The sequence below is a fragment of the Elaeis guineensis genome, unplaced genomic scaffold, assembly GCF_000442705.2.
Source record: "Elaeis guineensis isolate ETL-2024a unplaced genomic scaffold, EG11 Super_Scaffold_1000045, whole genome shotgun sequence".
NCBI classification, from domain to species: domain Eukaryota; kingdom Viridiplantae; phylum Streptophyta; class Magnoliopsida; order Arecales; family Arecaceae; genus Elaeis; species Elaeis guineensis.
This window is the reverse complement of record NW_027332425.1, coordinates 8,484,663-8,497,038: the sequence shown is the minus strand read 5'-3', so window position 1 is coordinate 8,497,038 and position 12,376 is coordinate 8,484,663.

Genomic DNA, 12,376 nt, shown 5'->3' with positions numbered 1-12,376 from the left:
AGGAAAAATTCTCAAGAAACAAGGATCTGTGAATGGGTTTATGAATTATTTTTCTAAAATTAAGAAGGGGGTGTAAAATATTTTCTAGAGATTAGCAATAAAATACTAAAATTTATTATAGACCATTTTCTTGAGATTGGCAATCCAAAACTATTGAAATTTATCAATTCAATATTTGACATAGGATAGGTGAGAGAATCAGCATGGTCTAACTGAAGATGGTAAACTTAGTGCTTCTTGAGAGGCAACCCAATTTTTAATTTTCAGTTTTATGCTTTTTACTATCTTTTGTATTTTATTTAGGTTAATCAAGTCTTACTTAGTGTCTTTTATAGAGATCTAAAGATAATCTTGGATAAATTGGGGGGAGAATTAATTTTGAAAAGACTTCTAGATCAGATGACATCTCTTTTTTTTTTCTCTTTGCATGCACCCTTCATTTTTTCTACTCCATTGAGGACAATGTTGATTAAGTTAGGGGAGATAATAAAAATTTTTAAATTTTTAAAGTCCTCAAGTAAGTTAGTATTTAGTATTTAAGTATCTGATAATACTTAAGAATCAAGTTAAACTAAATATTTTAAAAAAAAAATTGATATATAGATTAGAGAGTTTGTGAGATATTGAGGAATCAAGCATTAAGAAAACTCAAAAAAGAGTTAAGTTTAGAACTTAAACAAATTTTTTTGGATATTTCTAAATTTTTCTACCAGCATCAAAAAAAATTTATTTTTTATTGACTTGTGTAGGGTAACTATATGTTTCTTCATATATATATATTAAAAAAAAAAAAATTTAAGTACTTCATACTAAGTAACCGGGCCTCTTTGCCTAAGCAAGCATTGAGTTTCGCATCAAAAGATATAAAGGGCAAAGAAGCTTTATTGTAAAGCTAGTTTTAACTCATAGCCTGTTTGATTCGAGCAAGTAGATCCGAGGGATATTCTATACCTAGTGTCCTAAAGCCATCTGGTTTGAAAGTCATTGATTGAAAACTCACTACATGGGTCAAACAGAAAGCTTAAGGGGTTAAAACATTCAATAGCAGTACAACATTAAAAAAAAAAGAGAAAAAAAGGTTCAATAAATGAAGAACGGAAGTAACAATATACTTGTCCATATGAAGGTGAATGATTTTAAGATAAAGATAGAAATAATTTGGAAAAGTTCAGAAAAAATTTAGTATTCTTAGTTTAACTCCTACATTGATTAGTATTAATACCCCAATGACATACCTCACTCACGCTCTACTGAATATCAGTGGCACTTTTGAAAATTATTTGGTGAAATTCAAAATTTTAAGTTAAATGGTACTTAATTCTAAATTCTTTCTTTACTCAAAGACGAGCAAAGTTTAAGTTGGAAGGTGTGATAAATGATATATTTTTATATTTATTAAAGATATTTTTAGTAATTTATGGTGGTAACAGCTTCTTAAAAATCTAATTTCATTAATAAATTAGATTCTCTTGTAAAAATAAATAATTTTTAAAAAATATAAAATTAGAACATATTTATAGAAAATAGATATTAATTTAATTGAGTAATTTAAATATCAAAATAATAAAAAAATTTTAAAAAATTTAATGTATATTTTTTTTTATTTTTCATGTAAAAATTGAAGCCAAAATCAAGCCAAAATATCCTAAAAAATAATTTTTATTACCTTCGGTGCATGGTGGACCGATCATTCGATCCACAGAAGTAAGGGCACAGTCCACAGGAATGGTCACACGATCTACAAGCACAGTTCACAGCAGGTGAAAGATTCTGGGTGCGATCCAACGACTGACATTCATCCCGACCTAGATCCGATGGTCTACATTTGTTGTCGATTTATAAGAGGAGATTTTGCATGATAACGGTCGAAAACTCATCCATCATCAAATCCAACGGGCCAGACATGTTGTCAACTTTGAATAGAACTTTTCTACATGATCCAACGACCCAGAAGCAATCTATCACATAATCAGATGGCTAAGGATGCTCCCGATTGTGTTAAGGAAACCTTTTGCACGATCCGACGGCTAAAAACCAATCCGAAGCATGATCAGACAGCTGTGGTTGAATCCAACTTTAATAAGGATTAAAATAATAATTTTTTATCAGATGTAAGTGGTCCGAAGCTGATCTGATGGTCAAAAATAATTGTAAAGGTTTTTTTACAATTTCTAAGGGTTTTAGGACTCTTTTTTCTACCAAAAAAATATGAAAAATTCACATATAAATAGGGGGTCTGAGAATAAGTCTAGAAAATTAAAAAATCAATAGAAAATTAAAAAAAATAGAGAAAAATATAGATAGATTTAGGGACCCAAGAAAAAGAAGAAAAAAAATCAATTCGCTCTATGAAGTACGAAGGAAGGCGGAGAGGTCATCTACCATCTTTCCCATGAGGCCAGACTGATCAACTTCAGATTCTTGTTATAGTTTTATTTTTATTTTATTTTATTTTATTATTTTTTTAAAATTTTTTGTACTTAAATTTTAATTTTAATTAATATAAAATTAATTTTTTTACACTTTAAATTTCTATCTTTTATTTTTTTACAAGTAGATGCTAGGATCTAGTTAGTAGATCTTAGTACCAATTTATTTTATGCACTTTAAATTTTTACTATTTATTTTTATAGCAAGTAGATGCTAGGATCTAGTTAGTAGATCTTAGTATCTAATTTATTTTTTATACTTTTAATTTTTATTTTTTGACTTAAATTACTTTCTTCAAAATTTTTATTTTTTTGCAAAAATCAAAGATTTCAAATCAAAATCCTGTCTTCTCTGTGGATTCGACTCGACTCACTACTTTTTACGTATTTTTAAATTTTATTGAAGTTAAAATTTGATTGATAATCACGGTGTCCTAATGACAATGTCGTGATCGTATCAAAGAGTTTTAAGTAGCCGATCATTGCAGATTTGACTATGGAAGCCAAGTATATCGCCACCTCTGAAGCTGCTAAGGAAGCCTTTTGGTTCAAGAAGTTCGTTGTGGAACTGGGTGTGATGCCATCAGATGCCATTACACTACACTGTGACAACAACGACACCATAGCTCTCACTAAGAAGCCCAAGTCTCACCAGAAGTCCAAGTACATAGAGCGGTGGTTTCACATCATACGCGAATACCTCGAGAAGAAGTTCGTTGAGGTGCAGAGAGTCGACTCCACATTGAATGTGATAGATCTGCTAACCAAGCCTCTCAGCCAGTAGAAGATCGAAGCTCATCTTGAGAAGATGGGTCTTAGGTATATGGCTAATTGCTTTTAGGTCAAGTGAGAGTTTGCTACATTTGTACCGTAGAAGTTAATTGCTGGCTGACACATTATGTAATTCTTGAGCCTATACCTGTACTTATAATTTTTTTTTATTATCAATAAAGTATTTTTTTTTTCAATCATATTTATATATCCATGATTTATCTTAAAAATTAATAAAGATAATTTTTGTATATTCTTAAAGAGTTAAGAATTTGAGACATACATTAATTAGTGATTAATTTTTAAATGCTCCCAACCAAAGAATCATCACAAAGGATAGTGATCAATCCATTTAAGATCGGTGCATGGTTCACCTCTCTTGTGGGCAGATGAGTCTTAGGTCTGCGGTGTAGAGACACTGGGGTGAAGGTGCAGGTGGTTGTTAATGAACAACTTGCATTGAGCATGACCAACATGAGAACCATGTGGATGTCTACTCACTCGTCAGTGATCTTCTCAATGTTGCAGTGGTGTGAGTGATCCTTTGACCTACAATATTATTGGCTATTCGCAGTGAGGCTACTGGGTTTGATTGCATATTTTCTTGATCCTTAGGCATTCGGGTCCTTACTGTGTATGTTGGCTTCAGTAGGTATAGTTTCACTATTTAGAGTATGATACACCTAGATGGGATCTATCGAACTTGGTAAAAAAAGAGAAGTCCTATGTGATTTGTGAGACTGAGTTCAGGAAGTCTTTAACCAAAGCAAGTGTGAATACTGAAAAAGAATTTTTCACGGGATTCACAAATGAACTCGAGTCGAGCCAATCTAGTATATGATTGATGATGGGGTCTGACGAGCTCTCTATGACCTTCGTCAAGTTGGGACTCACTATAGAAGAACTGAATCATATGATAACTACATCTAGAGATTCATACTTTTATCCTACTGGATTGTCACTATATACTGCTAGGTGTCACTGATAGATTGTGAGACTCATCGGACGTCATCTTGATGATTGATGGCCCTCAAAGGATAGAATTGGAAATGTTCCAATCCATCCAAAAGAGTTTTGATAATATTATGACAGAGATCACAATATATCTCACTACCAGATAGAATTGAACCTATGGGGTCACACATTAAGAGATTTAATCTCAAATTTATCAATTGGACTTATGAAGTTTCAATTGGGTTAGGGTTTATTGAAATCCTATTAGATTTATGAGAATCATGCTAGCATATAGCTAAACCTAATTCTTTTCAGAACTTCGATTCAATCAAGTCCATAGCCTCAAACCTAACCTAAATCTATTTGGATTTAATTGGGCTCTTAATTGTGAGCCTAAAAGGATTTGATTAAGTCAATTAGTTGGCATAATTATCTTAATATTATCTCTTCTTTATCTCATGATTGTCTCTAAGTGTGCATGTGGAATAGATGGAAGATTAAGTGGCGCATCTTTTTTTTTTTAGAAAATTTTGGATGCCAAATCCTTGAGGGACCCACCCCCTATTATGTGTCATGGAATGGAGAAGAGAGAGTGGGGTCCACGCCCCATCTCTTTTTGGCTAGAGATCCCTTTGTGGGGCACCAAGTGTTGGCTTTTGGCAACTCTTGGCGCCCTAACTACTTGACATATATTCTCATGATGCCTTTTGTACATGCTTAAAGGGGCTGATTAATTATTATTTATATCTAATTTTATTTGACATAAATTAGATTAAAAAGGTAGAGGATTCTTATGAGATAAGAATCTACCTTTTTAAGATAATTGGATTCTTAATATGTGTCAGGATAGTGTCTATATATAAAGGGTGGTCTCTAGAGTTTCATAAAATAAATTTTTGATCAAAAAAACTATCTCTCTCTCCATCTCCATACCTCCTCTCATCATTTTCTTCCTTTTCATGCTCAAAAGTTGGGTGCTCTCTCTTCTACATGCCAAGAAGAAGTATTGCTGACTTAGAGATCAAGGATCGAGGAGAAAAAGAAAAAGACTGCAGATCAAGGAGTTGATCTCACAGTTAAGATCAAAAGAGTTGATCAAAGTCTTTAAGGTCAAGATTTTTTTGAGAAGAAAAAATCTTCTACGAGAAGAAAGAAGTTTGAGATAGATCCCGATGGATACTTGTAGAGGCCGGATATGTGTGCAGCTCAACCTTCTACGAATCTGAGATTATCAAAAGTGGTGAATATCTACTCCTGCCAAGGTAATGAGATCTGATCTCATAATTTTTTTTTAAATTCTAGAGTGATGATATGTGCTTTCTCTTGGGCTTGGGTAGGTTTAGATTTGATCTCTAGCATGTGGGGCTAAAGGGTTTAATCCATTTTATTTTTCATTACCTATTTTCAAAGTTTTAAAATCTACACATGCTGCCTACCTGATTTTCTAACACATTGATTAGAAGACTTTTAGTTCTCTTATGGGGAGTCTCTTGGGTGTGTTTTAGGGTGTCTAATAATGGGTGCAAAGGCTCCAATTGTTGGCTCCTAAATGGATTCCTAATTTAAGTTGAATAACTTAAGTTATAAGAATTTCTAATTCAAGTAGGATTTGTATTACGAGATTGAATAGGATTCAATCCTTGTGCCTATTTAAAGGGACCTCCTCTAAAATCTCTAGATCATCCAAACCAGCAACCCCACATGCCAAAAGAGAAGTCCCACACCCTCTCTTCCTCTCTCTTTCTCTTCCCTTGGGCATCCTGAAAGAAGAGTGTCCTATAAGCCAATTGCAAGTGTGTTGCAATGAGATTTTTCTTTATAATTTTTCAACTCATGTAATAATATTTATTATTTGAGGTATTAATTCATCATATTAGATACATCTTATTATGTCCGAGATTATGATGAACCTCAAAGATTAGAGTAATGATTTTAGGAGACATGAATGGGTTATGCTAGTAAGATCTAAAATCCTAAAATCTTAATCTTAAACATTCCTAGTTGTAGGAGTTTTGAGTCGGAGATCAATATTCTGGATAGACTGGCACATCCTATGTATGCTCAATGGAGAGGGTGGCTGATCTCACTGACCACTTGTGTGGGACTCTAATATAAAGATGTGGGTGCTCATTTGAAAAATGAGTCCACTGAATTGACTCAATGAAAGAGAACATCTTATGAAAGCCTTACTTGCATGTCAAAGATGGTTCTCTAAGTAGGAGTTGTGTAAGTGATCCTTAGATCGGATACCACCTTGAAATCTTATGCACATAAACTCATATTTTAGTTCATACTCAGGCATGGCATTAAGATATATATAGGGTGTTCTGGATATGGTGGAGTGTGTATGGAGGTTGTGAGTAGGTCAACATGAAATCGATCACTCCTAGTAAGAGGAGATCGCATCCTGTGTATTCTCAATCCTAGATGTCTTAAGAAAAGTCTTTTGGCCGAAAATAGAAAAGAGATTAGAAAGAATTTTTAATACTTCTTCATTGGAGTCATTATTGGTTGATTGAGAATCGATATGAATATGTGTTTAAGTTTGACATGATTCTATACTCATGAATATGTTCTGAGTGTAGGGATGATCGAAAGATTAAATTGCACAGTAACTTGCCACTGAAGGATATATTTGCTATTTTCATCAAATTTCATATCTTCTGAGTAGTCATGATATGTTGTTAGATGTTAATCTTGATTTATAGGTTTTTGATCGAATTAAAGAGTTTAATTCGATCATCAATTAGAAATGATTCTAATTGTTGAGCTTGAGTTAGCTCGATTGGACCTAAATCAATTAGATTGAAATCTAATTAAATTTGATCAACTTACACTTGAACCTATTGTTGGCTAGATGTGGAACCCAATAGATTACACACATATGGAAATTGGCCAGGGTGATAGGTGTCCGATTCATTCAGAAAGAGTTTCCAATTTGGTCTCCGTTGTTCTCCTTTCTTTCTTACAACCTATCTTAGTTTTAGGATAAGGCATTGGGATTTAAGACAAAGCCTTATCTGGTCATAACAAGGGTTGTGAGGGTTCTAAAGAAGAAGAATCAAAAGTTTAGAGGAGGTTCTGAGAGGGTGGAGTCAGGTTCTTAAAGAAACCTGATCGGTACAGGGCTAGTCGAGTTCTAGGGCCTAGAACTCTTGAAGCAAGGTGAAGAAGAAGTGTTGTCTTTGATTCAATTTTTATGTGGATCACCATTGGAGGGAGGACACTTGGATATCTTATAAAAATTAAGATTAGTACTATAGGTATTTTTCTTATCCTAATTTATATTTATTATACTTTGATTATTATAGTCAAGAATTTCTGGGCATTGGAGTTTCTGGTGCATCAGGTGTTTTGAACTAACCCTTCCGCTACACCACCAAAATCCAACAGTGGTATCAGAGCCTATCTTAATTTATATAATCAAAGATTAAATTATTATCTTGATTGTGATCAAGCATGGATTTTTGGTTTGGTTTCAGTCGGGTTAAGGGTTGAACCTAATTGAACATCCAAACTCTTGCACGTCTTAGAGATATGTTTTAAATATAAATGCATGATGTATATATAGAATCTTTCTTAGTAGCTTGGTACTCTAATTGGATTCATCACCAGACCATTCAGTCATAAGAGAAAGTAGGATTTAAAGATCTTTTCTTCTTATTCAATAGGGTACTCTTATGGCGTGTAGGGGTGCCACTATGATGTCTCAAGAAGAAAAACCATGAAAAGAGTATTTTATATTCATGCATGTTATTAGAACTTCATGCATATGTGATATGCTTAAGATGCTTAGTTATAATCATATTGTATGATTATGATTTCATATCTTAGAGATATGAATAGATGTCATGATTAGTTGTTATGATTATTAACATACAACTATAATAGTGCATCATTGTGATTGAATTAAGATATGCATGAGACCATTAAAGTCCTCATAAAAATTATATTAAGTCATAGTGTTATGAACCAGTAGCTGACCTATTTCTTAAATCGATTAATCAATTGGTGTCTAAGGAGTGTTTCAAGTGTGGTGGTTGTTTAATTGGTTTCGTTGCTGGTTTGGCCAATTTTATTGGTATCTAATAAAAGTAATGGGGAGACCCCCACCAATCTTAATACTTTTCTGATCAATTGGATTAGTTCAAATCTTGAATGAAGGTAGCTCAGTATTTTGAACACTACATATACCTTCTTTCATGCCTAGTCAATATCTTATTAAAAATCATAGTAGGTTTGTTGTGATATCCACAAAGCTTGCTATGGAGATTGATATGGATTTATCTTGGTACATATTATATGCTTTCTGGTATATTTGGATATGTTGCTTTGTTGTGATATACGCAAGGACATCATTTTTCAGATATGGCTGTATGAAAATAAAGGGTCTGACTTAACTAAAAAATACTATAATTTGTTGTGATATCTACAAGGCTATGAGTATTTTTAGAGACAGGTTATGTTGAGAGTTACGTAAGAAGCAATTGGATATATTTTTCTATCTTTCAATTCATTGAGATTTATTGTGATATCCATAAGGCTTCATTGAGAGATTAGGATCTCAATCCCATTAAAAAATCAGATTAGAATTTTTCGTTTACTATAGAAGAGGGCTATGGTATCCAATAAAATAGTAAGAGACATAACTAATTTAAAAGTCCTCATCTAGTTATGCATATCAAACATGAGTGGTCTGCTTATACTATTATACTTTATATAGATTTAAATCTACATTATGGCTTCTTGATTTTCACTATATGATACCATAGATAAAAATATGTTGACCGATCCAACTCTGTAGATTGGTTGAAGAACTTGTAAGTTAGGTTCGTATCGAAGAAAAACTCTAATATTTTGGATATTCCTGACCTTGAAATGGTCAGTAATAATGAGAAGGCAATGATATCCATATGGATATGATTTGTGATAAATTTGAATATTGAGAGTATAATTGCAAAAATTATCTTGCAAGATTGAAGCAGGATGCAAGTGTAGCATGAAAAGATGAGTATATGATACAGATCTATTTTTCATTGAGTGGTTCAAACTCTAATATTTAGATATTAGATACCGCCTATAAATTGTATATTTGTAATTCATTACAGTAACTACAGAATATCAAAGGTCTGAAAAGAGGAGACCTCAAGCTGTATGACGCAAGTGGAGAGTCCATTAGCGTAGAGACTGGAAACCTGTATGCTTGATTTTCCTTCGGACAAAACTTTAGAATTAAAAGACTATTTTTATATTCCAAAAGTCATTAGAAATATTATTTCTATATCTTTTTTATTAAAACAAGATTATAAAATAAGGCTAATGAAAAATGGATGCTCCATTTTTTTCTAATAAATTTTATGAAAGTGGTTATATTGATAATAATCTTTTAATTCTTGCACTTAATAAAAATATTTTTCATATTGAAAGAAATATGAAAAGAAAGAGAGAAGATGTGAATGTCACATATCTCTGGCATTATCGCCTTGGTCATATTAGTGAGTCATGGATAAACAAGTTTTACAAAGAAAAATTCTTTGACTTATATGATTATGTATCATTGGGAACTTGTAAATCTTGTCTCATAGGTAAGATGACCAAGACTCCATTTTCTGGACATGGAGAGAGGGTGAATGAGTTATTAGTCCTGGTACATACATATGTATGTGGACCAATGGCAACTCAGGCCAGAGGAGGATACTTCTATTTTATCACCTTTACAGATGATTTATCAAGGTTTGGATATGTGTATCTTATGAAACATAAATTTGAAGCTTTTGATAAATTCAAGGAGTATCAATATATGATCGAGAAACAAACTAAAAAAAACTATCATAGTTCTTCGATTTGATCGAGGAGGAGAATACATATCTAGTAAATTTTTTAATTATCTTAAAAATAAAGGTATTCTCTCTGAATTGGACCCCTCCTTACACACTCCAGTTAAATGATGTAGCAGAAAGGAGGAATCGTACTTTGATGAATATGGTGCAGTCCATGATGTGCTTCACCGATCTCTCAATATCTTTTTGAAAATATACCCTAAAGACTGCCACATATATATATTAAATAGAGTGCCTTTAAAGTCTGTTGCAAGCACACCATATGAGATATGAAAAGGAAGAAAGCCTAATCTTAAGCATCTTAAGACTTGAGGCTATCCTGCTTATGTCAAAAATATTTTTAGACATAAGCTTAGTGCTAGATCAGACAAGTGTAGGTTTGTAGGATATCCTAAGAAAACTAATAGATACTACTTCTACCACCCTACTGAACAAAAGGTGTTTATTAGTAGGCACACCATTTTCTTGAAAAATAAACTCATCCAAGAAAAAGACAGTGGGACGAATATTGAACTTATAAAAGTTTAGGATCTACAAATTGATCCAGAAATACCTGTGGTTGAACCACAAGAAGTGTTGGAAACTATATCCCAAAAGCCAATCGTCAACCTGTTGACGGTTGAGCAACCTTGTATTGTAATTGATTTGTTAATAAATAAAATATATTTTTGATATTTTTATCATAAGTTTTTATCTTCTAATGAACTCTATTGTTGTGATTAAGTCCTTAGAACTATTTAGATTCGATAAAGAGAGAATTTATCGATTAGTTCTTAAAACTGTTCACGACTAGATGATAGGCTGTTAATAAGGACAACAACTTCTATCGAGCATAGGTCGCTGTAAGCCATATGGGTTGGTTATCCTCTTAATCAAGGAGTGTGGAGATACTGATATGGTATACAGGTGAGATGTAAGGGTACATCATCATTGAATGTGACCAACTCCAGCGTATTCTGCTATCAAAAATATCTCTGATGGGATATAGGTATAAGTGTCCCTTAGATCTAAGATCACCTCAATGACTTGCAAGCAACTCACTGTGCTTTGATATTAGACTAACTGAATTTTTAATTCAGTGATGGAAGGCTTCTGGATATAGTCAAGTACTTGTGAAGTCAGAATGTGATCGAGACGGGATTGACCACTCCAAGAGTTGGAGAAGAATGAGTCGCTGTAATTCAATTTAGCAAAATCTTGGCTAGAGTAATCCATCAGATAGATTTGATATTTTGATATACAATGCGGACAACCTGATTAGAGTTTATAGTTAAACTCTGAGATATCCTATGAGCATTTTGGTCAAGAGGATGAATTATATGAAAACTATATCCATATGGGTTCTAAGGATGTTGTTCTACACATTCGACTTATTCGACCGTCGGGTACTATTGCTATATGGTCACTTTGATTGGTATAAAAATTTATTCCTATACTATCAATTTAGGTTTAAACCTATGAGATCACACACATTAGAGTTTACGATCCGATCGGATGGTTGATAAATGATTAAGAATCATTCTAGGGTTAAACGATCAATACGATTGACATTTAACCTAGTGCAAGTGTTGTAGGAGGATCGATTAGCAATTTGATTGCTAATTGGCTTAATTTGATTAAGCCAATGGGTTGAGATTAAGTCTAATTGAATATGATTTAATTAGATTTGGTTTGGACTTGATTGGATCAAGTCCAATTAGTTTATTGGATAAGCCAAGTGCAAGAAAAAACCAGTCCTAGTTCAATTAGGACTTGAGTCAACCTAATTTCTAATTCGATTAAAAAATTTAAATTAGATTTAAATCTAATTTAATCTAATTAAATTAAGTTTTTAATTGGGTTAAAACCTATTTTAATTGGGTTGATTTGATTTTGGTTTGATTTGATTTAAGAAACCAAATTTGAACAAGTCATAGATTGAATCCTAGTAAGACTAGGATTCCACATTGTGCCACCTTAGCCCCCCACGCCCACTCTCTCTTATTTTGTGTGATAAAACCTTCTCTCCCAGGCCTTCATGCATGCCTGAAGCTTTCCACTCTTTATCTCTTATATGGTATGTGGTTGTGGACCAAGTCAAAGTAGGAATTAGTTTGGATTTCAAATTCTATGAGATAGAATTTTAGGAAACCAAAACTCTTTCTTTATGGCATTGATTTTATCTATATTTTTTTTTTAAGATTTTCATGGCTTTTATAGCACATATTTTGCACCCTTTGATGGTGGTCCATGGCAAAAAAAGAAGGAGGGAGCACCCAAGAGTTGGGCACCACTTGTCTTGCCCTGTTTGGATTTTTCTTGACTAGGTATTTGACCTAGACAATGACTCTTCAATATCTTATTATTTAAAATAATTTTTTTTTGAAATTTTTATGGATTATA